This window comes from Periplaneta americana, chromosome 11 (genome assembly GCF_040183065.1).
Source record: "Periplaneta americana isolate PAMFEO1 chromosome 11, P.americana_PAMFEO1_priV1, whole genome shotgun sequence".
Lineage (NCBI taxonomy): Eukaryota > Metazoa > Arthropoda > Insecta > Blattodea > Blattidae > Periplaneta > Periplaneta americana.
In genome coordinates, this window is record NC_091127.1 from 39494083 (window position 1) to 39517806 (window position 23724).

General features: G+C 34.2%; 1 protein-coding gene across 5 annotated transcripts in view; it reads left to right on the forward strand.

The window, feature by feature from the left end:
- LOC138708955 (facilitated trehalose transporter Tret1-like) overlaps positions 1-23724 on the forward strand; it is a 245068-nt gene that overhangs the window by 174322 nt on the left and 47022 nt on the right. For 2 of the 5 annotated variants that reach the window (XM_069839345.1, XM_069839347.1), the window contains one exon: positions 17715-17792. The exons of the other annotated variants lie outside the window; for them this stretch is intronic. The gene's annotated coding sequence lies outside the window, so the exon portion shown is untranslated. The remainder of the gene's footprint in view (positions 1-17714; positions 17793-23724) is intronic. 5 annotated transcript variants of the gene reach the window in all.

Genomic DNA, 23724 nt, shown 5'->3' on the forward strand with positions numbered 1-23724 from the left:
ATGCGTACTGAATTGAAGCCTGCATTGTAATGAACGGCAACCATTTTCAGCAACTTGTTTAAAAATTCAGATTAGCTTTTTTTGAATTGAGGTGGCTAGAAGCAAAGGAATGCTAGTGACATTTGTAATAACATGAGTTAAGTGCATCCAGTGTAAGCAAAAGTATCTAAAATTTTAGTAGCAAAGGGATATTTTAATCGCATCACACATTAAAATTTAAGTAAAAAATTTCACCGATTTTACGAAAGCTTAAATATTTAAGCCCCATTTTCTCAAAAGTAACTTAAGTGCACTTACAGCCCTTTACTTATGACCCCCTCAATTTAAATGCACTCTCTATGTTGTGTGATAACATCAATAATTAATATGCTAAATAAAGTAGACATTACATAACGAACATAGCCGCCTGAAAAGTTGAGTTTTCGAAAAAAAATGTTACTACTCTACTGTATTTTGATAAATTCCGTAAAAGTGATGATCAAACTGAAAATCGTAATATCGTATTTCCGTACAACATAAATGGATATACTACTTTTCTCTCCTCCTATACCTAGTAAAATGATTTGTTTACATATTGCACTAGTAACATCAAACTCCTGTAATGGAAGAGGGTAACAGTGTTTCCGAGTATAGCCAGGTTAATGTTAAAAATGTTGGTAAAAATAAAGTGATGTCCCTGTACTTTTTACCCTGCCGCCAACCGTACAATAGGGTCGATAGTCTCATGGGTGAGGTGGAACAAATAAAACACTTCGCAGAAGTAATGAACTATCTGATAACATTTATTACATTACACTTCCGGTAATAAGAAAATAAACAAAATGGATGTAGCAGAAATTAAGCAAACTATCAATCTACTAATCCTTCGGGACTGGCTTGCCAAATAATCTTCGCTCAACTGGCATTCGCCATTACACACAAGAGCCACACAATCTGTACTAACAGATAATAAAGTATAACTTAACTGACTGACAATCCCATCCTTCTTGAATTTGCCAGGAAGAAGCAACATCTAAGCAAGAAGAACCAATAGGAAATATACAGCTGACGAATGCCAGCGGACTCTTTTAAATAAATGTAAATTACATAATACCCTGTATGAACGCAAATATACATATATTAATTAAAAGAAACATACAATTAATTATGTTGTAAAACCTGTTACAATCGTAGGTAGGCCAGTCTCGAAAGCAAGGCAACAATGGTCTACCTCCAACCATCATGCCGCCATCAACAAAGGATCCAACACTCCACAGCCCGGCTACGCTTCCACACGTAGTTGGCGACCATCCCAGATCGAGTCCCAACTGCAGCAGTTCACGTCTCTGCCCAGACCAGGTTATCAGTGATTTCATCACAAGCCACCGGCATGGATAAATATATAATAGGATGCGAAACTTAATGAGTTTCCCGTAACACATACTAGAGGCGGTGTTGTAGAAATTGATCTTGCTGCCATCTATTTCTGGGAGGGGCGTTATTACATCTAGCAGCGCACCAAGTAGCGAAAAGAGTAATTACTCCATGCATTTAGCAGCGCACCTGGTGACGAAAATGTTAAACTGTGCAGAAAGTATTCCCTCCCAACCTCATCGATATTCAAAACTAACCCAATTTAAAATAAAACATTTACAGTTTTATTCCTCACAGCATATTCTACTGAAAATTCTTACCGGAGCCAACAGGAAGATAAAAGATACGATGTGTTTTACACTACCCGATTAAAATATAACCAGACAGGGACAAAAAATAAAGCAAAAGGTTAGATAATTGGAAAAGTCTACAAGAACTACTGAGATAGTTCAATTTATTATATTATTATTACTTTACAATACATTCAACAACACTATTTTTACACGTCCATAAACATCACTGTTTAACATACACTCCTTATACACACACGTATCACTTTATGTTCACTTATTAGCAAGTTTCAGTCCGCCATCTCGGCTCTTCGACTCTCCCGTACAGCAATATCTCGAACGGATAAATAGAGAACTCTGGGTAATGTACCCAACACGTAGTTCTAATATTCACCACCTACGACGTTGGGCGCTGATCGCCTTATTTCAAGCCCCCAAATCCAGATGGTGCTGACCGCAGTTTCGCATCCTATTATATATTTATCCATGCCACCGGTAAACAAACCCCCCAGCTCTCAATGGCTGTCCCACAACCATTCTCTTCGAGCGCCGACCCCAGACTCTCGCGCGTCAACCGTTCCTCACCGAAAAACGGACGCTAATTAATTAATAATGAGAACAGAGCCACTGAAAATCAAAAACCCATATCACGTGATAAATTAAACTCGCTCCTTATATACGTGAGAAGTATCAGACCATGAATGGCGGAAAGAAGAACAAGGCCATCTATGAAAAGGAAGAATGAGACCTAAAATGGCTGATAGGACGCCATCTATGTGAAGTAAAGGTAACTAACAACAGGAAATAACATGAATAAGGAAGAAGAAAGAAAAAGAACGAAAGAAACATAGAGTGCCGAAAATAAAACGGCACAATTTTCGTCGTGATCTTTGCAGTGAATAATAACTTGCCTTCGTAAGTTACGGAACTTGAACATTGCTATGCGGATGTCAGTTTAAATTATTTTATATTGCAAGAAATTCTTTCAGTAGCACATTACGATATTGGTGCATGATGTAGTACAAGATATTTGTATTGTCTGATATTTTTTCGTGTTTCATTAGGATATTACATATCGCACATCAATGAAAGCTCACTAATTTTCTATGTACTTTTCTAGAAATTCCCTAAAATGTAGATTATTTAATTTATTAATTGGGATGTTCGTACTGAACATCATGCTAGGCTACAAAAATCCAGGCTAAACGTCGAGTTGATATCTTCATAATTTTCAGATTGTGATGGTACTGGTTCTTTTGGATTACGTTCAACACACTTTCTGCGCCTTTTGGTATTGCAATGTCTTTCAGTGCACTGTTTTTTTTTACGTTTACTTTACACAATTTATATGTAATGTTGTCTATATTGACAGTAAAAATATTAGTTCAAATATCCTCTGCAATATTACACGCTTGAGCATCTTACTTAAGGTATTTTAGCTCTGCAATGAACCTTCAATCAGTCACAAAGATGTAGTTATTTAAATAATACGACTATTAAGGGCAGTGATCAATAAGACTACTCACTATGACTGCGTCCCGGTTTTGACTTCCTAGAGGAAGAGGGCAGAGGATGCGTAACTATTTTGTATACGAACGTACCTTGTGACATCACATATCGCCTACTTTGAATCAGGCAACTTCATTCTAATTTACAATTCATGTTGGAAAATGTTCAGCTAAGCCTCGTGTTAATAACAAATATCAAAATATGAGTAATTATTATTCAGTCAATATGGCTTAAGCATTGCATTACATATGAAAGAAAAACATATGAGAAAAAATATTGATGTGTTACGTCCTATTTAATCTTGATACAAACGTTTTCGCCCCTAATGGGGCATCTTCAGGTGCAAATATAAGTATCATCTAAAATCAAGGCAGTTTTAAATGTAAGCTTGTATTGTAATTGATTTTAGATGATACTTATATTTGAACCTGAAGATGCCCCATTAGGGGCGAAAACGTTTGTATCAAGATTAAATAGGATGTAACACATGAATATTTTTTCTCATATGCTTTTCTTTCATATGCAAAGCAATGCTAAAGCCATATTGACTGAATAACAATTGAGGGGTTTGCCGGAAAAAGGGCGTATACGTCAATATGACGAATTGAGATACATGCAATCTAAGATTTTAAAACGCAACAGAATAAAATGTTATACACGCACGCAGCCCTGTCCTGCAGGTATGTACAGTACAATCAAAACAAAATTTCGCTACTATAATTATTCACTACATTTTAAACCGTTTTCCCGAAGAAGGGCGTATAGGTCTAACCGCCTTTCTTCCGGCAAAGCCCTCAATTAATCATATTTTGTTATTTGTTATTAACTTCATTCTAGTTTATAGATAGCTGGAATACGAAGCCTAGTGATCATTCTATGGTATGGAACTTTTCGGACACTCTGTATATCCAAACATTACACGTAGCCTATAATTCATTCTCTGTCCTTGTATAGGCTTACATATCAGGACTGTAATCATAATTTAGAAGTTCACGTGTGAAATATGGTGTAAAGATTTTTCGTGAGAGATATGGCTATATCTGTCTATGCTTGTTGACACACGACTACGTAGCGGCCCTCTCCAAAGATCACTTCAGGCCTGGCCCTGTCTGCAGCTGAAGCGATTGAGTGTTCCTCCTTTTTTATATGATCTCGTTTACATTATCCCCTTCAAAATATTTCAAGTTCCTTCAGTAACCCAGTGCACAAATGAGTCAGGCATTTGGATAACATGCTTAGCGCACATATAAATATTTTATGAGCTTGCAAACCGCTTTGAAATTCGCATTAATGCTCTTATCTTTGGGTTATTTGTCCTTGCAATCATTCCATAGCATATTAATTAATTCACATGCTCATATTTGTTGAACGAGTGACTAGGTGTGAAATAGGGAGGAAAAATTCATTCTTTCTTTTCTTTTTCTCTCTTTTTTATTTGTTTCTTCTTTTTCATTCTTTCATTCTTTTTTCCTTTCTTTCTTTCTTTTTATATTTTTTTCCTTCTTACTCTGCGTTTGTAATATTCGTAAGTATGATCATGTTTCCCCGTCTTTCCAAACTCTGTCTTGGCTAAAGCTAAGCGATCGACGAGCCCTGCATTCTCTTGTTCTCTTATTTCAAATTCTGCGCACCGCTACCCCAATCTACTTGGCTTCTCGTTTTCAAAATTTATCCGCATATCATCAGCTAAGTACAAGATCTCATCAGAACAATTTACTCATACCCTAGCACAAGACATCTTTATATTCTTCATCTTATACAGTTTCAGTTGCTAGAAATTGGAACTCGCTACCGAGTGATGTAAGGGGTTGTTGGACAATAACTTCATTTAGGTCAAAATTACATAAATTCTTACTTAAAAATTAATTGCTGATTAATATTTATTACATATTATAATGAAACTAACATCTGTCCATTCCTATTATTATCATTAATTTCTCTAAATAGATTTACAAAACCTCCAATGGCAATTACATTAATATTCTCATTATAGAAATATATTTTAGATTTATATATCTATTTTTTTTCTCCCTGTAACATAGTTCTAGTAAGCTTATATTAAATTAATTTTCATCATTTTACTAGCTATCTCAAACCTCAAATTAATTATAATTGATTGAATTAAATTAGCTCATAAATTAACTTACTACTTTACCTTATAGGTTTTCTAAATTTAAATAAATATGTAGTCTACTAGTCGTTAACTTAACTGAAGAATATTGCTGGAGAACCTTTTAAGTGTAGTGTAAATATTCGTAATATAAATATGTATTGTATTGATTAAGGCTGGTTGTGTGGAAGAGAAGGCCTTATGGCCTTAACTCTGCCAGCGAAAATAAAACATTATTATTATTATTATTATTATTATTATTATTATTATTATTATTATTATTATTAATTCTTTAAGAGATATAGACATCGAAATAGTCCTGCCATCTTACTTGGCTTTTAAATTTTTTACAGCAAAAGACAATTTCTGAGAGTAATTTGAGACTACTTGTGCACAAAATTAGAACTATGGCTACTTCTAGATTACTTCAATTGAAAAAAGTAATTCTTGTAATTATCTGCAAGCCTTAATATTGTTTTCTAAAGATATTCTTGAATATGAGACATAAAAAATAGGTTGCAGCCGCCAAATTACTCTTCAAGGAATGACCACTCTTATAAATTGAGGGAAAGAAGACAGAGGACGGACACTGGAAAGTTTTCTTTTCTCAATCGTACTATCAGGGACTGGAATGCTTTACCTGCAGACTTACTAAAGGCTTTACCAACAAACAAAAATGTATTTAAAAATAGGCTTAAGGACTTTACTAATAGACGGTAATTATACTCAGTATTTAAAAAGTGTAATTGATATTTTGTTATTGAAGTGTTGCATCAGTGAAGAATTATGTGTCAGTGAAGTGTGTTGTATCAGTGAAGTGTGTTGTGTAAGTGAAACGTGTTCCTGTCAGTGAAGCTTTATAGTTTATAGTGGCAGTGCAAAGTATTTGAACAGTGAAATGTTTTTGAAGTGTTAGTGAAATCAGGATAGAATCAGTGAAATGTGTCGTAGTTCCAGTGCAGTGAGTGAGTTGACAGCGAAATGAGTGTAGTGTTGAAAGGTACTTGTGCAGATATGAACATATCATACTCGTGGGTTTTAGTTCGAACTTAGATTTAAGATACAAATTAGATTTACTTTAAATGTTATTTTAAGTGATCGTGCTTCATTTAATTTAGGATGTTCCCTGTTATTATTATTATTATTATTATTATTATTATTATTATTATTGTTAGTATTAATTATTAGTATTATTATTAATTGTGTTTATTATTGTCTTTATTGAGTGTAATTAGTTATCACTGCCACCGGGTATATACCCATTGCAGTGTGAATACATACATACATACATACATACATACATACATACATACATACATACATACATACATACATACATACATACATACATACATACATACATACATACATACATACATACATACATACATAATTACTCGTATTAGTTGGATTTTTTTATAGATGAGGTCTTTCTTTTTACTCTTCCATTACGGCTTTGGATACGTTAATTTTAAAATAATTTCAATACGCATACTGGGTTTGTCTTAAATATTGGAATAAAAGGTTATGTCGTCGATTCACAAGCAAAACATATTAAGAAACAAATAGGCCTATTGTTTGCTACATACAAGTAATATTACGCGTCCCATGTTACATGACAGCTGAGCGCTAATGTCGCCATTTCATTTTAGGGCAGACTTGGCTAATTTCCTGGTACTAAGGTTTTGGTGCTAAAGTAATGTTCAATTTAAAAAAATAGCGTTTTTATGTACGTACATTTTTAGATTCCAGGAAGTTACGTGTCAGCATTTTTACCTCAAATTAATTTATACAATATTTACAACAAGCTATAGAAATAAACAAAAAAAAATAGCACTCTAGAATTGTTGGTATAATTTCGTGATAGTACAAGGGTATTTTCGTGAGAGTCCTTAAATTCACAATATTTAGGCATATTCAGTCAAATTTTAAATTTCTCAGTCAGATTCATACCTACAACTCAAACAATTAAAGTTCTTTAGGTATTTTGAAAGGCTTGACATATTCCATGGAACCACTGATCACAACTGACGCATCTTTCACCATGCTTGGCGACCTCGAAATTTCCTGAGCAAGATCCGCACAAATAATTAGGCTTATCATTCGGCTTTTCTTTAAGCACAGATCTTCTTTGTTTGACTCCTGAAGATGATGTTGTTTCGTTGTGTACCTCTTTTAACTCACTTGAGATGCTGAAAATGACATTCTCATTAACTGCTGCTTTGTCACTTCTGGTTTTCGTCGAACTTGTCAAGAAAAAGACGAGCTTTCTCTGCGCAGTTTTAACTGGTTTAAGACACAATCAATCGTCTCTTTAATATCGTTTATATTGTATTTCTTTCCACATTTGATTATATTACATCTGCAACATTCTCGACATGCATAATATATCAGAGATGCTATGAACACACTTACTTACTTACTTACTTACTTGCTTACTTACTTACTTGCTTACTTACTTACTTACTTACTTACTTACTTACTTACTTACTTACTTACTTACTTACTTACTTACTTACTTACTTACTTACTTACTTACTTACTTACTGGCTTTTAAGGAACCCGTAGGTTCATTGCCGCCCTCACATAAGCCCGCCATTGGTCCCTATCCTGAGCAAGATTATTCCAGTCTCTACCATCATATCCTACCTCCCTCAAATCCATTTTAATATTATCTTCCCATCTACGTCTCGGCCTCCCTAAAGGTCTTTTTCCATCCGGCCTCCCAACTAACACTCTATATACATTTCTGGATTCGCCCATACTTGCTACATGTCCTGCCCATCTCAAAAGTCTGGATTTTATGTTTCTAATTATGTCAGGTGAAGTATACAATGCGTGCAGCTCTGCGTTGTGTAACTTTCTCCATTCTCCTTTAACTTCATCCCTCTTAGCCCCAAATATTTTCCTAAGAACCTTATTCTCAAACACCCTTAATCTCTGTTCCTCTCTCAAAGTGAGAGTCCAAGTTTCACAACCATACAGAACAACCGTTAATATAACTGTTTTATAAATTCTAACTTTCAGATTTTTTGACAGAAGACTAGATGACAAAAGCTTCTCAACCGAATAATAACAGGCATTTCCCATATTTATACTGTGTTTAATTTCCTCCCGAGTGTCATTTATATTTGTTACTGTTGCCCCGAGATATTTGAATTTTTCCACCTCTTCGAAGGATAAATCTCCAATTTTTATAGCTATGAAAACACACACACACAGACACACATACACACAAATATTTTATGTTTCATACATTTGATATTTCTTCCACTAGAGAGTATTGTCATGGCGTAGAAAAAAATTTAAAGAGAAAAAATGGTCTCGTGGAATGAGAAAAACTCTATGAAAATAACTTCCCACGATAAGGCTCTCTTATATAATCAGTGCATCGATAGGCATATCTTTTTCACCAAGAAGTATCTAGTGTCAGTACTTACCATTCAAAACAATTTGGACCACAAAACACAGCAAAAAACTCTTCTTTTATCAAAGTAAATTGCATGATTTATTCACTCACAAATTCAGAGTTGTAGATCTCACAATTCTCCAAGTAATTAAAAAAAAATCCATTGAAGTCACTGCAAGAGCGTAGTGAACAAAATCTATGTTATAGAACATCTTCTGTCATTTATAGCCTACTATGCCATCAAAGTTACATATTTGTCTTTGGTATAATTTCGTAGTAAATTAAAAAAATATGTGTCACGAAATTAGCCATGTCATGAAATTAGCCAAGTTTTCCTTATACAAGACATCGTAGGCGATTACGGTTGCGGGACATTGAGAGGATCTTCTTCGTTCTCTTTCTTGGCCTCGGATACAAACAAAATAATAAAATATATTGATATTAAGGAAAAGGAAAAACGGACATGAGTACTAAACAATTTGCTTAATTTTAGTCTTAAATTTATCAAAATTAAAATCACCTAAGTCTGATTTATTATTAATATGAAGTTATGTATCTCTAGCCTGAAACTCTTATCATTTAGTCTAGTGGTTGTATGTTCAGCCAAAGGACACGTCAAATTTCTTCTTGTAGAATAAACATACAGTCTTATTTATATTTTTGAAAATTTGTATGGTAATATTTTAATAATGTATATTTATATATTTGTAGACACTATATGAGGAGCATAGCATCAAAGTTAGACCACTTCATTTTTTGCGATTTCGAGATATTGATTGTTTCTCATAGAATTTTGTGTGCTGAATGCGACTCTGGAACTGTTTAGGTTCAAAAACGGACAGAACAGAGCGAAAATAGCACTTAATTGTGCGCTTTAGAATCAAAATGTAGACAACTCCACTGTGGCTTGGTTTCAAATTGGGACAATTCCTTCAGTAGCCAATGAGAAGCCCACATTCGTACCACCTTTTCCCATCACGCATCGCGAATCCAACATGGCTGATCGTTTATATAATCGGTTTGTGGATGAATAAGTATTGTTTGACGTAATTTTGCTTTGAAATCGAGTTAGAAGTGACTTAGATTCAAAAGTAGACAATTTCACTGTAAATATGGCTTTGTTTGGTTTCAAAAACAGACAACTCCATGACTTAGTTGCAGAGATGGACAACTCCACTTTTTAAACGTAAATATCGATCTGAATATTAATTTTAATCACATTTTGAGACTGAAAAAAATGTTTCTATGGCCCATGAGAATGTTTAAAAAAATGTACGTATAACGGTGACATTGGTTTCCAAGGATCTAGTTTTTCGCCTCTCCTGTAAAAAAGCAAAAGTGCAGTTGTCCAACTTTGATACGAAGCTCCTCATATCTTAATAATTAATTTCATATCATAATAATTAATGTCCACACCTGTGGAGTAACGGTCAGCGCGTTTGGCCGCGAAACCAGGTGGCACGGGTTCAAATCCCGGTCGGGGCAAGTTACCTGGTTGAGGTTTATTCCGGGGTTTTCCCTCAACCCAATACGAGCAAATGCTGGGTAACTTTCGGTGCTGGACCCCGGACTCATTTCACCGGAATTATCACCTTCATTTAATTCAGACGCTAAATAACATAGATGTTGATACAGCGTCGTAAAATAACCAAATAAAATAAAAAAATAATAATTAACAACTATTAATAATAATTAATAATTGCAGCATGATTTCGTATAAGAAACAGAATTTGTTTAAAAAACTGTTGTAATTGAATCGTCAGTAATCGTCATTCTATGTTACTTTTTAACACTAAAAACCCAATAATTATTTATTAAAAATTATTTCATTTCATGTGCATTATTTCCAGACCAAAATACTAATAGACACATATAATGTATGAGGAAATTCTGTCTAATAGTTTAAGAAACAGATAAATATAAGGCATATTAAAAAGAAATGTTTCGTTTTTTGAAAACATGGAAATCGGCTTTTGCAATTTCATATTACTTTCTCTCTATATTTCTTTATACTGACAAAATAAGGAATTAAAACAGTGGACGCTTACTCCTCCTCTTAAACATTTAAATTTGATCAAATTTCCTAAAAATCTTATGAGCAGCTTCAATTTTATTTTCCTGGGGGCATAAATGCATTACTCAGTGATGCAAGGTTGAAGTAGGTATTGATATTGCACAGATAGAGAATAAGTTATAGGAACCTGGAAAGTTGGCATTGCAGACTTAAAGTAGAGGGCACAGATACGGGCTGTAAACATTCACCTAGGGGCGGAAAGAAGGCGTCGCGTCCACTTACAACACGCGAGCCCGTTCGTGAGCCATCGCATGAGCTTCGATCGCATGCTTCTGCGGATGCAGATTTCGTCTATAAAGATCCTCTGCTTTCTGGAAATTTATGTTGTTAGCTTCCAGTGAAGACCTCCCTCCGCCTCGTTCACTGCTTTGTCTTTGCAGGCAACCAATTAAACTGTTTCAGATTTTTATTTTGTACTTAGTTATCGTAACAATCGTCTTCATCTTTACTTTCACTTATAGGGTAAAGGTTGGTAGTATTGTGATACTAATACTATTATGATAGTTCTTTTTGAGAAATTTTTACAATTTTACTGAGCAAGAGGAAGATCGGTTTTTTGCGCCAACGTATTAAGGGAATGTTCGTGGACAAGTTTCTGCACAAAACCGGTCCTTCTCTCGCTCAGTAAAATTGTAAAAAATTCTCAGAAAGTGCTATCATAATAACTTATTATTAGTATCACAATTTACCAACCTTTACCCTATTTCCATCAACAACAACATCTCATTTCCATTATCATCATCGCTGTCGATGGATGAATAAATAAATTTAATGTGGTAGTGAGAAAAATTTACTCGCAGAATAAGATTATAATGCTAATTTCAGAATTGAATTGGCGAGAAATGACCTGAAAATTTTACCTGAAGCCCTCTCAATCAGGGCAATCTCTCTGCTTCTCCGACTCGAGCTTCCCACTTCTACTTAATTTCCGAAAGGACACTTACTGAGGATTCTTATCTCTCTTAAATATCCATTACTCTCAATCGGGTTTGAACCCATGAAAGTGAGATCCAGAAAAAAGAATGGTAACCACTAGAATAAGTCCATGTCATGATTATCATCATCATTGCCTTAGCGTCATCACACTTTTACTTTTACGAGTATTAACAGTTGTCAACATTCGTCAGTTTTTTTTTTTTTTTTTAAGTCTGTTATTCAAAAGCGCAACGACGCTGTAAGTTATTGGTGATAGCTAGATTATATTTGGCACGATGAGACCGAGGATTCGTCATGAGATTACCTGACATTCGCCTTGCATATACAACTCCAATATTACCTGAATTTGAACTTGGATCCGTTGGTCGTCATAAGTAGACTTCGAAGTTGAAGTACATAAACTCTGCAGTTACGTGCACACAGGATAAAGCAGTGTTTATAGAGCAGCTGGAAAGGTAGTCCCCTCCCATCTTACACACACCGTGTCAGTTGGAGATTTTAAATAAACTATACGTAGGCCGAGCAAATAAATAAATAAACAAACTTTCGCCTGAATGACAAAAGTAAATATAATGTTGGCTAGAATACAATGTATTATCGTCTCTCAGGTGTAGAAACGTAACATTTTTTTTTAGGTCTGTAAAGAGTCATACAGAAAAATACTGTTTAAAAAGTAATTTTCAGAAATTATTATTATTATCATTATTATTATTATCATTATCATTATTATTATTATTATTATTATCATCATCATTATCATTATTATTATTATTATTATTATTATTATTATTATTATTATTATTATTATTATTATTATTATTATCAGAACATACAACATTTATAATTAAAAGAAACGACATAAATAAGGTTTCTGTAAAGTATAAATCACAAAAATAAATTAGTCTTAAAACAATAGTACCATTACTATAAAAGACACAACATTTTATATTATATCCTATTTGCTATAAATCTAATTTCCGTATGGGTAAAACTCGTGTTAGGAGGGAAACTTGAGCAAATAGTACATAGGTTAACCCTTAAATTGGCAATGTATCCTACATATAGGATACAACAGGTTAATAGGCTATATGCTATACATTTAGTAGAACAATAGAAAAAAATTGGTAGGAAAATTAAAATTTCACAGTACTAGAATATTGCACAACATATTTCCCCTCATTTCTCTTTTGTGGTCTGTTTTTGTTTTCACTCAATATGTTTATTATACAGGAGAATGGAGAAAGTTACATAACACAGAACTGCACGCATTGTATTCTTCACCTGACATAATTAGGAACTTAAAATCCAGACGTTTGAGATGGGCAGGGCATGTAGCACGTATGGGCGAATCCAGAAATGCATATAGAGTGTTAGTTGGGAGACCGGAGGGAAAAAGACCTTTAGGGAGGCCGAGACGTAGATGGGAGGATAATATTAAAATGGATTTGAGGGAGGTGGGGTATGATGATAGAGACTGGATTAATCTTGCACAGGGTAGGGACCGCTGGCGGGCTTATGTGAGGGCGGCAATGAACCTTCGGGTTCCTTAAAAGCCATTTGTAAGTAAGTATGTTCATTATGCTTTGTCCAATGAGGCAGTCCCGTCATTGGGAAAGCTGAAAGATTGTCTTTCAATGTGTCCGATAGTTGTTTTCTTTACAGTCCGACACGGTTTAATAAACTAGTGTGAGAAATGAAGTTTTGCCAATTTAAGGGTTAATAAATTTTAAAAAAGACAGGATGCATATTTCTACTCCGAAACCATCTCTACGGTCAACAGTGATCTTCAACTAATTAATTAATACCTAATTATTTATTCAGTCATTTCTTGTCATTGTTGTAAGACTCCATTAACCTTAAACATATGTATATTATTTATACTTTCAACTGCCTATTGCACAATATGCTCTGTCTTTGTGGCAGCCTGTTAATACAGGGAGCTGTTATAGTTTAGATAAATAAATAAATAGAATGAAAATAACTCAAATATAGCATTTAGTAAGACTTATATTGTAGTTTATTCAGTAAGAAGCCAAAAATGAAAGTTTTGTAGGTTAACTTGATAAAATAAAACTATCTGCCCTTCAGTAAGGGTGACCACAAGGATCCAAAAAACAAATGCATATAGAAGTTTACAATGAAACAATGGAAATACGTACAATAAATTTCAAAAGAAAATTAAAGTGAAGTTGAAATTATGTTACTTACTTACAAATGGCTTTTAAGGAACCCGAAGGTTCATTGCCGCCCTCACATAAGCCCGCCAGCGGTCCCTATCCCGTGCAAGATTAATCCAGTCTCTATCATCATACCCCACCTCCCTCAAATCCATTTTAATATTATCCTCCCATCTACGTCTCGGCCTTCCTAAAGGTCTTTTTCCCTCCGGTCTCCCAACTAACACTCTATATGCTTTTCTGGATTCGCCCATACGTGCTACATGCCCTGCCCATCTCAAACGTCTGGATTTAATGTTCCTAATTATGTCAGGTGAAGAATACAATGCGTGCAGTTCTGTGTTGTGTAACTTTCTCCATTCTCCTGTAACTTCATCCCGCTTAACCCCAAATATTTTCCTAAGCACCTTATTCTCAAACACCCTGAACCTATGTTCCTCTCTCAGAGTGAGAGTCCAAGTTTCACAACCATACAGAAGAACCGGTAATATAACTGTTTTATAAATTCTAACTTTCAGATTTTTGGACAGCAGACTGGATGATAAGAGCTTCTCAACCGAATAATAACACGCATTTCCCATATTTATTCTGCGTTTAATTTCCTCCCGAGTGTCATTTATATTTGTTACTTGAAATAAAAATGAAATTGCAAAATTTGAATTGAATCCTTCAGAATTTCTCTTAGGATTTTCTCGATGTTATAAAATGTGAATCCCACAGAGTAAACTGAGAATCAAGTGAATTATAATAACACAATATACTTATTTAAAATATATCAGTGAAATATATATTAATAATTTCAATTAGCTTACGTATTCTAATTATCTTTTTCATTTTAAATTTGAATTCATACATGTTATAATTTCTTAATAATTTATATATAATATATAAATTTCAAAATCATGTTATAAATTTTTAGTCCATAATTAAGGTCGTATTTTTTTCCCCAAGCAGTTGTATTGCATTTTTCCTTTTCTTGTAAGGTTTTATTTTATTTCATCTAATTTTCTTCTACAAGATAATGTGTATTTAAACATTTGTTCCAATTGCATTTCGTTTTCGACATTGCAATGACTTCACGTCGTCCTAAATATCCCAGCTTCAGTGCTAGTACGTACGAAATCTTCAACTTTAACCATACCTAGACAGAGAGCACAGTGGATAGAAGACGGAAAAAGTAAACAAGCCATAGCCTGTTTTCCCCTCCTCCACCCAATACTCCGCTATCAGTCAACCTGTATCGCCCCTACTGGGACCTCAATTTCGAAATCTAGTCATATGCCAAATTTCGTACTGACACAGTTTTTGACTGGGCATGGAAAATTCGGCGAATACTTAAATAGATTCCTGATAAATTAAAACTAATCCTTGTACAAACACTCGTGATGCCACACTTTGACTACTGCGATATTATATTAAGTAACCTAAATGCAAATTTGAGCAGCAGGCTACAACGTGTGCATAATGCGTGCGTCCGTTATATTTGCAATATTCGTAAGTATGATCATGTTTCCCCGTCTTTCCAAACTCTGTCTTGCCTAAGGCTAAGCGATCGACGAGCCCTGCATTCTATTGTTCTCTTATTTCAAATTCTGCGCACCGCTACCCCAATCTATTTGGCTTCTCGTTTTCAAAATTTATCCGCATATCATCAGTTAAGTACAAGATCTCATCATAACAATTTACTCATTATACCCTACCACAAGACATCTTTATATTCTTCATCCTATACAGTTTTAGTTGCTAGAAATTGGAACTCGCTTCCGAGTGATATAAGGGGTTGTTGGAGAATAACTTCATTTAGGTCAAAATTACATAAATTCTTACTTAACAAATTAATTGCTGATTAATATTTGTTACTTATAATGAAACTAACATCTGTCCGTTCTTATTATTATTATCATTAATTTCTCTAATTAGATTTACAAAACCTCTAATGGCAATTACATTAATATTCTCATGATAGAAATAGAAATATATATATTCTCCCTGTAACATAGTCCTAGTAAGCTTATATTAAATTAATTTTCATCATTTTACTAGCTATCTCAAATATTAAATTAATTATAATTCATTGAATTAAATTAGCTCATAAATTAAGTTACTACTTTACCTTATAGATTTATCTAAATTTAAATAAATGTGTAGTGAAGAATATTGCTGGAGAACCTTTTAAGTGTAGTGTAAATATTTGTAATTTAAATTTATGTATTGTATTGATTAAGGCTGGTTGAGTGGAAGAGAAGGCCTTATGGCCTTAACTCTGCCAGCGAAAATAAAACATTATTATTATTATTATTATTATTATTATTATTATTATTATTATTAAAGACGATGCAACTTGCATTTGTGGGGAGGAATCTCAAGATGTCAAACATGTATTATATGATTGTCCAGTCTTTTGCCGTGAAAGATACGAGCTTGAGTTGTTACTGAACACTTTAAATTATACATTTACCAAACCGTTAACCAATATACTTACCAACTCCAAATCATATAAGTATTTCATGTCCTTCTTGAATAGAATATTCGTGAAACTGTAAAATGTTAAATTATTCCGGGAAAAAAAATCGTATTAGTTCTAATCAACCATAATGAAACTGTAAGTCTTCAATTTCGCATATTATAATATTGTGCTATTGGTTTTAATTTTTATTTTAATTAGGCATTTGATTTCTAATTTTGAGCCATTTCTTGTAATACCTGATTACTGCCAATTGTTGTTACTAAATAATGTATTTAATTCTTAAATTTTAAGCCATCTTTTAGTATAGCTATTTATTGCTTCTAAAATAACATGTTTAATAGCTATTATATATATATATATGTATATATATATATTTATTTATTTCCATAACCATTAGATATAAATATAGAGACATGCCTTGAGGCTTTATGAAACGACCCATTCTTTCATTAAGGTGCATTCTTGTACATAATTCATGTGAATTGTAACCTTGACCACAATTTTGTATTATAATTTTATTGTTGTTTATTGCTTATAAAATATGTATTTTGATACCAACTATAACCCTAATATACCTCAGGGTGAAATAGGGTTCATTAAATTGGATAATAATAATAAGCCAGTTCTCTGCCAACTGAGCTACTAAGATGGCCACCGGCATTAGTAATAGCTCCGACCAAGAAATATGAGATATTATTGTATTTATTAGAGAAAGTAAAGTTAGACTTTTATTACTAAAGTAAAAACAATATTTAACCATTTCATAGCGGTTGCTGTGTATGTTGTACATTGCAGTCAGACGTAATTGGCATGTGCTGAAAAAGTTAGAATTTTCAGAAGTGTTTTGTAACTTATAAGAGACGTCTCCCATGATTTTCAGTTCTTCGAAAGTACGAATATATGGATGGTACTTGCTCGAGTTCTTTAAATTTTCCCACAGGTACAAATCACATTGCGTGAGATCGCGAGAAAGATTTCCAATTTCATCTAACTTCTTTTCTGTTAGCATCCGATGCCATCGTTTCCGTTTTCTTGTCTAAGGCAGACACGCTACTTTCCGTTGGATATACAATTCTGCGTATCTCGACCCAGTTGAGAACGATGGCATTTGGAAATTTCGTATTAAATTTTCTTGTTGTTCCAACGCTTGAGTCTTCACATACGAGGTTTTTCAAAAGTAACATAATTGCAATGAAAATTGAAAGAGGTGATTTGAGACGAAAAGCTTAGTAATGTCAAACCTTGTATTTAGAAAGGAATATATTTAACGAAACAAAATACAGGATCTTTCATAAGTAACTGATCATTCGAAAAATTGACTGATTTTTACGATTTTTGGCTGTGTTGTATATTTCTGCTAGTAAATGTCTTCGGCTTCTTTATTTACAGATTCCAATCACTTCATAAGTTTCTTGGATGGGTGGCCGATTCTATTGCAATTGTTATACTTGTTTAGCCGAAGCAACTGTATGTATAATATTTATCCTTCTTTTGTTTATTTTCTCTATTGAATCGGTTATTTGAGAAACCACACATGTCCTTAGCTATGAGTTTTGAGAAAATTGCAATAAAACTCTCTGCAACTTATAATATTGGATGTACGTTTCTATCTTTTTAGGGTGAATTTTTCATATCAATTATAATATTTATAAATATTTTAAAGCAACCTTTAATTATATTTTAGAGCGCTGGATGCCCTAAAAGTTCGTGGACATATGTTATTTCTCAAAACCATAATTTTTAGTAAAAATTATAGTAGTTTAGCCTATATTTATTTTGTGTGTAAATTAATGTGAATAGAAGCTTTCTAGGTACGAATTTAGTATAATATAATGTATTTTGTCCTTCATATTACAAAGTGAAAAAAATCCAAAATATTTTAAAGTGATGACATTGATATCTTATTACAGTCCCACATTACAGCTCCTCAGGTGTGTCATCTATTGTTACGACTAGGCCAGGAAAATATATCTCCATAAAGCCTTTTGATTTCATCCTATTCACTAAAATACTGCCACGGCATCATAAGGCGGACATTTTCACTTTCTCCTACAAACGTGTAAATTACATGTATTACTGTCATAAACGCTTTCAGGACGATACGTCCACAGCAGTACGTCCTACAGACAATTTTTCCACTATCTGACGTCCATTGCTATTTTGCCCAAGGAAATTAGTCCAGCAAACATTTCGTCCACCAAACAATTTGTCCATTAATATTTCGATCGAAAATTATTGTATCCATAATTTTTTCCTAATTTTTTTTTTGTCGACTAGTTTCTATGCCAACTAAATATTTTGTCCTCGAATATTTTGTTAATTTTTGAGTAACAAGTAATTCCAATATGCAATTTAAAAAAAGAAGGGTTGCTATGGAAATGTATTTAATTATTTTATGCTCGAACATGCCGAAATGTAGTAATTATACACCTGGTAGCAGACCTTTAATGTATGTCATTAAAGTACACCTACTCATTAAAGGTCAGGTCTTTCAGCCAATGACGACTCAGGTTACAACTGTTCAGCCAATGACAGGTCAGCTTTCTACCATTATAAAACCGCAAGTATCGATTATTCTCGGATATGCAATCGAAAGAGAATTAGCGAAAAGTCACGGAGGCTGGAAATCCAATACTGTCACAGAAGGTTATGTTCTGTTACTATAATAATTAGCGTTAATTATAAATAATATTCAAATAAATTCAATTTGTCATCTCGTTTTTCAATGTCTAATTTAATTTTAATGTTATCTCTGTAGGTTCTTATGGCCTAGCAAGGTTAATGTGAACATCTGTTCCTCGGAAAAAATCAATACTTTCGCGTCTGCGCACATCTCACAACATATGGGACATTGGCCAAGGTCAGATACAAAGAAAATTAATAATATCAAGTTAGAAACATGGTCGAGCATAAAGAGTCGTATGAAACTCGCCTATAATGGTAATTAAGAGGCTCGTATGAAAATTATGAAACTCGCTTGCGCTCGTTTCATAAATATCCATACTCGCTTCTTAATTACTATCATTATAGGCTCGTTGCATAATGTACTATTATAGCATAATAATGTTAATTTCTATGGAAATACAAGTATGTAGTCCATTGGTTCAGTATTAAATTTTGAAGTGAAGACATTTAAAATGGCTTATATGATAACAACCGTAAGAAGACGGGACGTGCTAGTCCACAACAATTATACTTACCACTTTCATTCACATTATTATTATTATTATTATTATTATTATTATTATTATTATTATTATTATTATTATTATTATTATTATTATTATTATAGTGGTTGTGGTAGTGGTATAGTAGTAATAGTGTATTAGTTTAAACCATTTATGCAAATGGACAATCAGGAATATTGGACACAGTGTACTGGACGAGATAATAAAATGGACAACTTAATAAATAGAACAAAGATAAATGTAGGACATAATAAAATGTGGACCAGACTTTCATAGGACAAAGCTCAATGGACATTTAAACTGTGGACGAAATAATAGTGGACATAAAACACCACCAGAGGACAAAAAATATAGTGGACAGAATATCAAAGAGACGTACGAAACAGTGAACGAAATATCCGTGGTCACAGCGTCTGGGAACAATCAGAAACACAATAAACTCGTTTTGGCTAAAAATTGACTTGTGTAGTTTCTCAAATAACAGATTCAATTACAATTATTTCGAGTTTCAAATAACCAGTAAAAATATGCATCTCATTTGAATCCTGGCACTAGATATGACTCTCAAAACATGGAAGAGTAATATTGAAGAGTGTGATCACAAAACACGTTATGTCCATTTCTATGAAAGGACTGACTAGTCTTTTTATCCACTCAAAGTTTTAGGAAAGGATTAGCTTTGGTTTGGAAGAAAACAGGCTTAAAATATAATCATACTAGTGGCTTGTGCAGCAAATGTTGCAAACTAAGACCATAAAACGTTCAAATAAAAATAGTTCAGATTTATTTTCAATGAAGAATACCACACATTTTGATAGTTATTTGCTTCCATAATAGTGAAACATACTCCCACTGAATGTTTTTTTATGCCAAATACTTTTCCTTGGACCTATCCGTCTTCAGTTCTTGAGTTTCAGTGCGAAATCGCAAGTAAAAATGTCAGGACGATCAGTGGGTTTTTCATGTGGGAGTAATGCAGTATCTAGCTATTTCAGGTCATTGCGGATTGTAGGTGAAAATTAAGAAAATGTAAGGTTTGTCATGCTTTGAACAAATGACTTAGCATCTTGATACAGCTGCTGCATGTTTCGTGAACTACCCTGACATGTAGAGGGCAGAATCACTTTTTCCCACTAAGAGATCTTGCTGAGGTGATCAAGAGACTACAAACTTTGTAGGCCTCTTATTTTATCAGTAAGTAATACCTTTTGGTCTTTTCTTAGGAATTGTAATTTTTGCGCTTCTTCCAGATAATACTGATCTACCAAATACGGCTGAATTAATTTGTGTAACAATGAATGTTGTTCCGTATATTTTCTGTAATGTAGGCTCTTGTGAGGAATCTATGGCTGAGATGCGGAAAATGAGGCGAATGATATGTCAGAGTTGTAGAATCTTATATACGCCCTAAATAAAATTGTCCATCGTAAATCGTTAGCAGTTTCAGTGCTTCATTTGTTGCTGGTTGCGAGAAATAAACTTACTCATCACGGTAGCAAGAAGTGAAATGGCATGCTATTATCCATACCACAAAATATGCTTGGCAGCAATCACAAATCTAATCGATTAAACCAAATAAATATGTAATTAATTTTGATGTAGTTTAAAGACGCAGCTAACATAGGAAGCAGGACTCAATTACTACCAAGGAAAATTAGAGAATCAGACATATCTATATCACACTGCCATTACATATATGAAAAAGACCCACACCACTTGATTAATAACTATAAAAGTATTTCATTTTTAATAACAATATTGTTACCTTACGTAAGTTTTATAGTTTTCAGTAACATAAGTTTATATACCGTATTGGTCCGAATATAAGCCGCACTTTTTATTCAAATTTCAAACTCGAAAAGTTGGGGTGCGGCTTATTTGCGCGGCCGATAAATTTAAACTTGAAATGTGGCGCATGTTGCTACCGGTAATTTTATCATTTTGAAATGGAGCAACAATGCCACTCGCTCGTGTTTGAAATTGTCAGCAATCGTATGGTATATGACGCAACAATGTACCAGTCTTCATATTACAGTGATCGTACTCTTTTGTATGATAGGACAGATTAAAACAGTTTGTACGTAGCTACGGGTTCAGCCATGAGCGGAAACGTAGAAAGAAAAGTTTCAACAAGCTTGGGAATTCGGCGCAGTAATGACGCTAGTTTCAAACTTGCAGTTATTCGTCATGCTAGGAGTACGTCTAATAGAGAAGCCGGCAAAAAGTTTAGTGTGGATGAGTCTAATGTGCGGCGCTGGATCGCCTCGGAGGATAAACTGAAAAATGCCAATACAACCAGAAAATCTTTCAGAGGACCCAAGGCTGGGAAATACCCTGAACCCTACGTTTGTACGTAGGGTCCTTTCCTTTGTACAAGACAAAAGGAAAGAAGGGATGCCTATCTCTCGACAAGTAATCCAGGTAAAATCGTTGGAAATAGCGAAGACCCTAAACATTCCACAGACAGAATTCCATGGGAGTATAGGTTGGTGCCGCAGGTTTATGCGTAGAAGTGGCCTTGCTCTCCAACGAAGCACTTCATTAGCACAGAGACTGCCAGAGGATTTTACTGAGAAACTCATTAACTTCCAGAGGCACATCATTGATTTGCGTCAGCGCCACTCTTACCCATTACACCAGATCGGCAATGCCGACGAGACGCCTGTATTTTGGGACATGCCGAGCAATATGACAGTTGACAATAAAGAGGCGAAAAGCATATCATTGAGAACAACTGGAAATGAAAAACAAAGAATCACTGTGATGCTGGCGGTTACGGCAGATGGAGGAAAACTGCCTCCGTACGTTATTCTGAAGCGTAAAACTATGCCCAAGGAGAATTTACCTAAGGGATTAGTGATTCGTTGCCAAGAGAAAGGATGGATGACAACCGAACTAATGGTGGACTGGCTAGCTACGGTTTGGAATCGCAGACTGGGTGCGCTGCTCTGTAAGAGGGCTATGTTAGTAGTGGTGCCTTTAAAGGTCACCTCACACCCGAAGTAAAGAAGAAAATTACCTGGAGGTATGACATCAAAATTGCAGGTGCTTGATGTCGTCGTGAACAAGCCTTTTAAAGACCATCTCCGAAAACAGTATTCGGATTGGCTTCTAGAAGGGGGTCATGCATTCACTCCATCTGGGAAGATCAAGAAGCCATCTGTCAGCCTTATGTGTGAGTGGATTCTCTCTTCATGGCACGCGATATCACCAGATTCAATCATCAAAGGCTTCAAGAAATGCTGCGTGTCTAATGCTCTGGATGGCAGTGAGGACGACGTACTTTGGGCGGAGAGTGATGAACAAAGTGACAGTGATGAAACAAATACCGGTACCGGTAGTAGTGAAGTCAGCAGTGACATTAGAGAAGACAGTGATTAGTTGTACCGGTATTTTTGGTGATTTACCCACGTAATACCGTAATTGAAGAAAAAGTGTTTAAATAATGTAAACAGTTTTGTAACTGGATAATGTGACAGGTAAATTTCACTGCACTCAATTTTCCTTTTTTTCTCATTCTGCACTCAATTTTTCTTTTTTTTTCTCCTTTCCCCCTAAAATTAAGGGTGCGGCTTATACTCGGGTGCGGCTTACACTCGGGCCAATACGGTATATAGCCGTTACTCAGTAAATTATAGAAATTAAGATCTAATATTAAAATATTCTTTCTCTGTGTCTACTTACATAAAGCCCCAAAAGATTTCACTTTCATATCATCAGTATAGCATTGTGTGTTGCATTAACTATAATAATATTTCATTTTTAATGGTAATAATGTCAACAAACATTCTTAAGTTTTGTAGTTCTTAATATCCAATACACAGCTGTACTCGGAAAACTACAGATCAGAGAATCAGACCTGTAATAGTAATAAACGTTACAAGAGCGGTATGTTGACGTTTTTATGTTCGAGGAAAAGATTGAAAAAGCGAAACGTAGTTGAGCTTTTTTAATTTCCGAGTACATGAAAACAAACATACCGCTCGTGTATCGTACATTATTTAGTGCGAAGATCGTATATTACATACCTGAAAGACGAATTTATAATTAGTTGCAATGAAATCTCCATATTGGTTTCTGTTTAATGACGGCAACTTCGGAACACCAAAATATCTTTCTTCAACATTGTTTCTATAAAATGTTTTCTGTGTTTACTATACTCCAGCAGGCCGTGATATACGTCTGTCTTTTTTTTTCCCCCCCAGTCTATA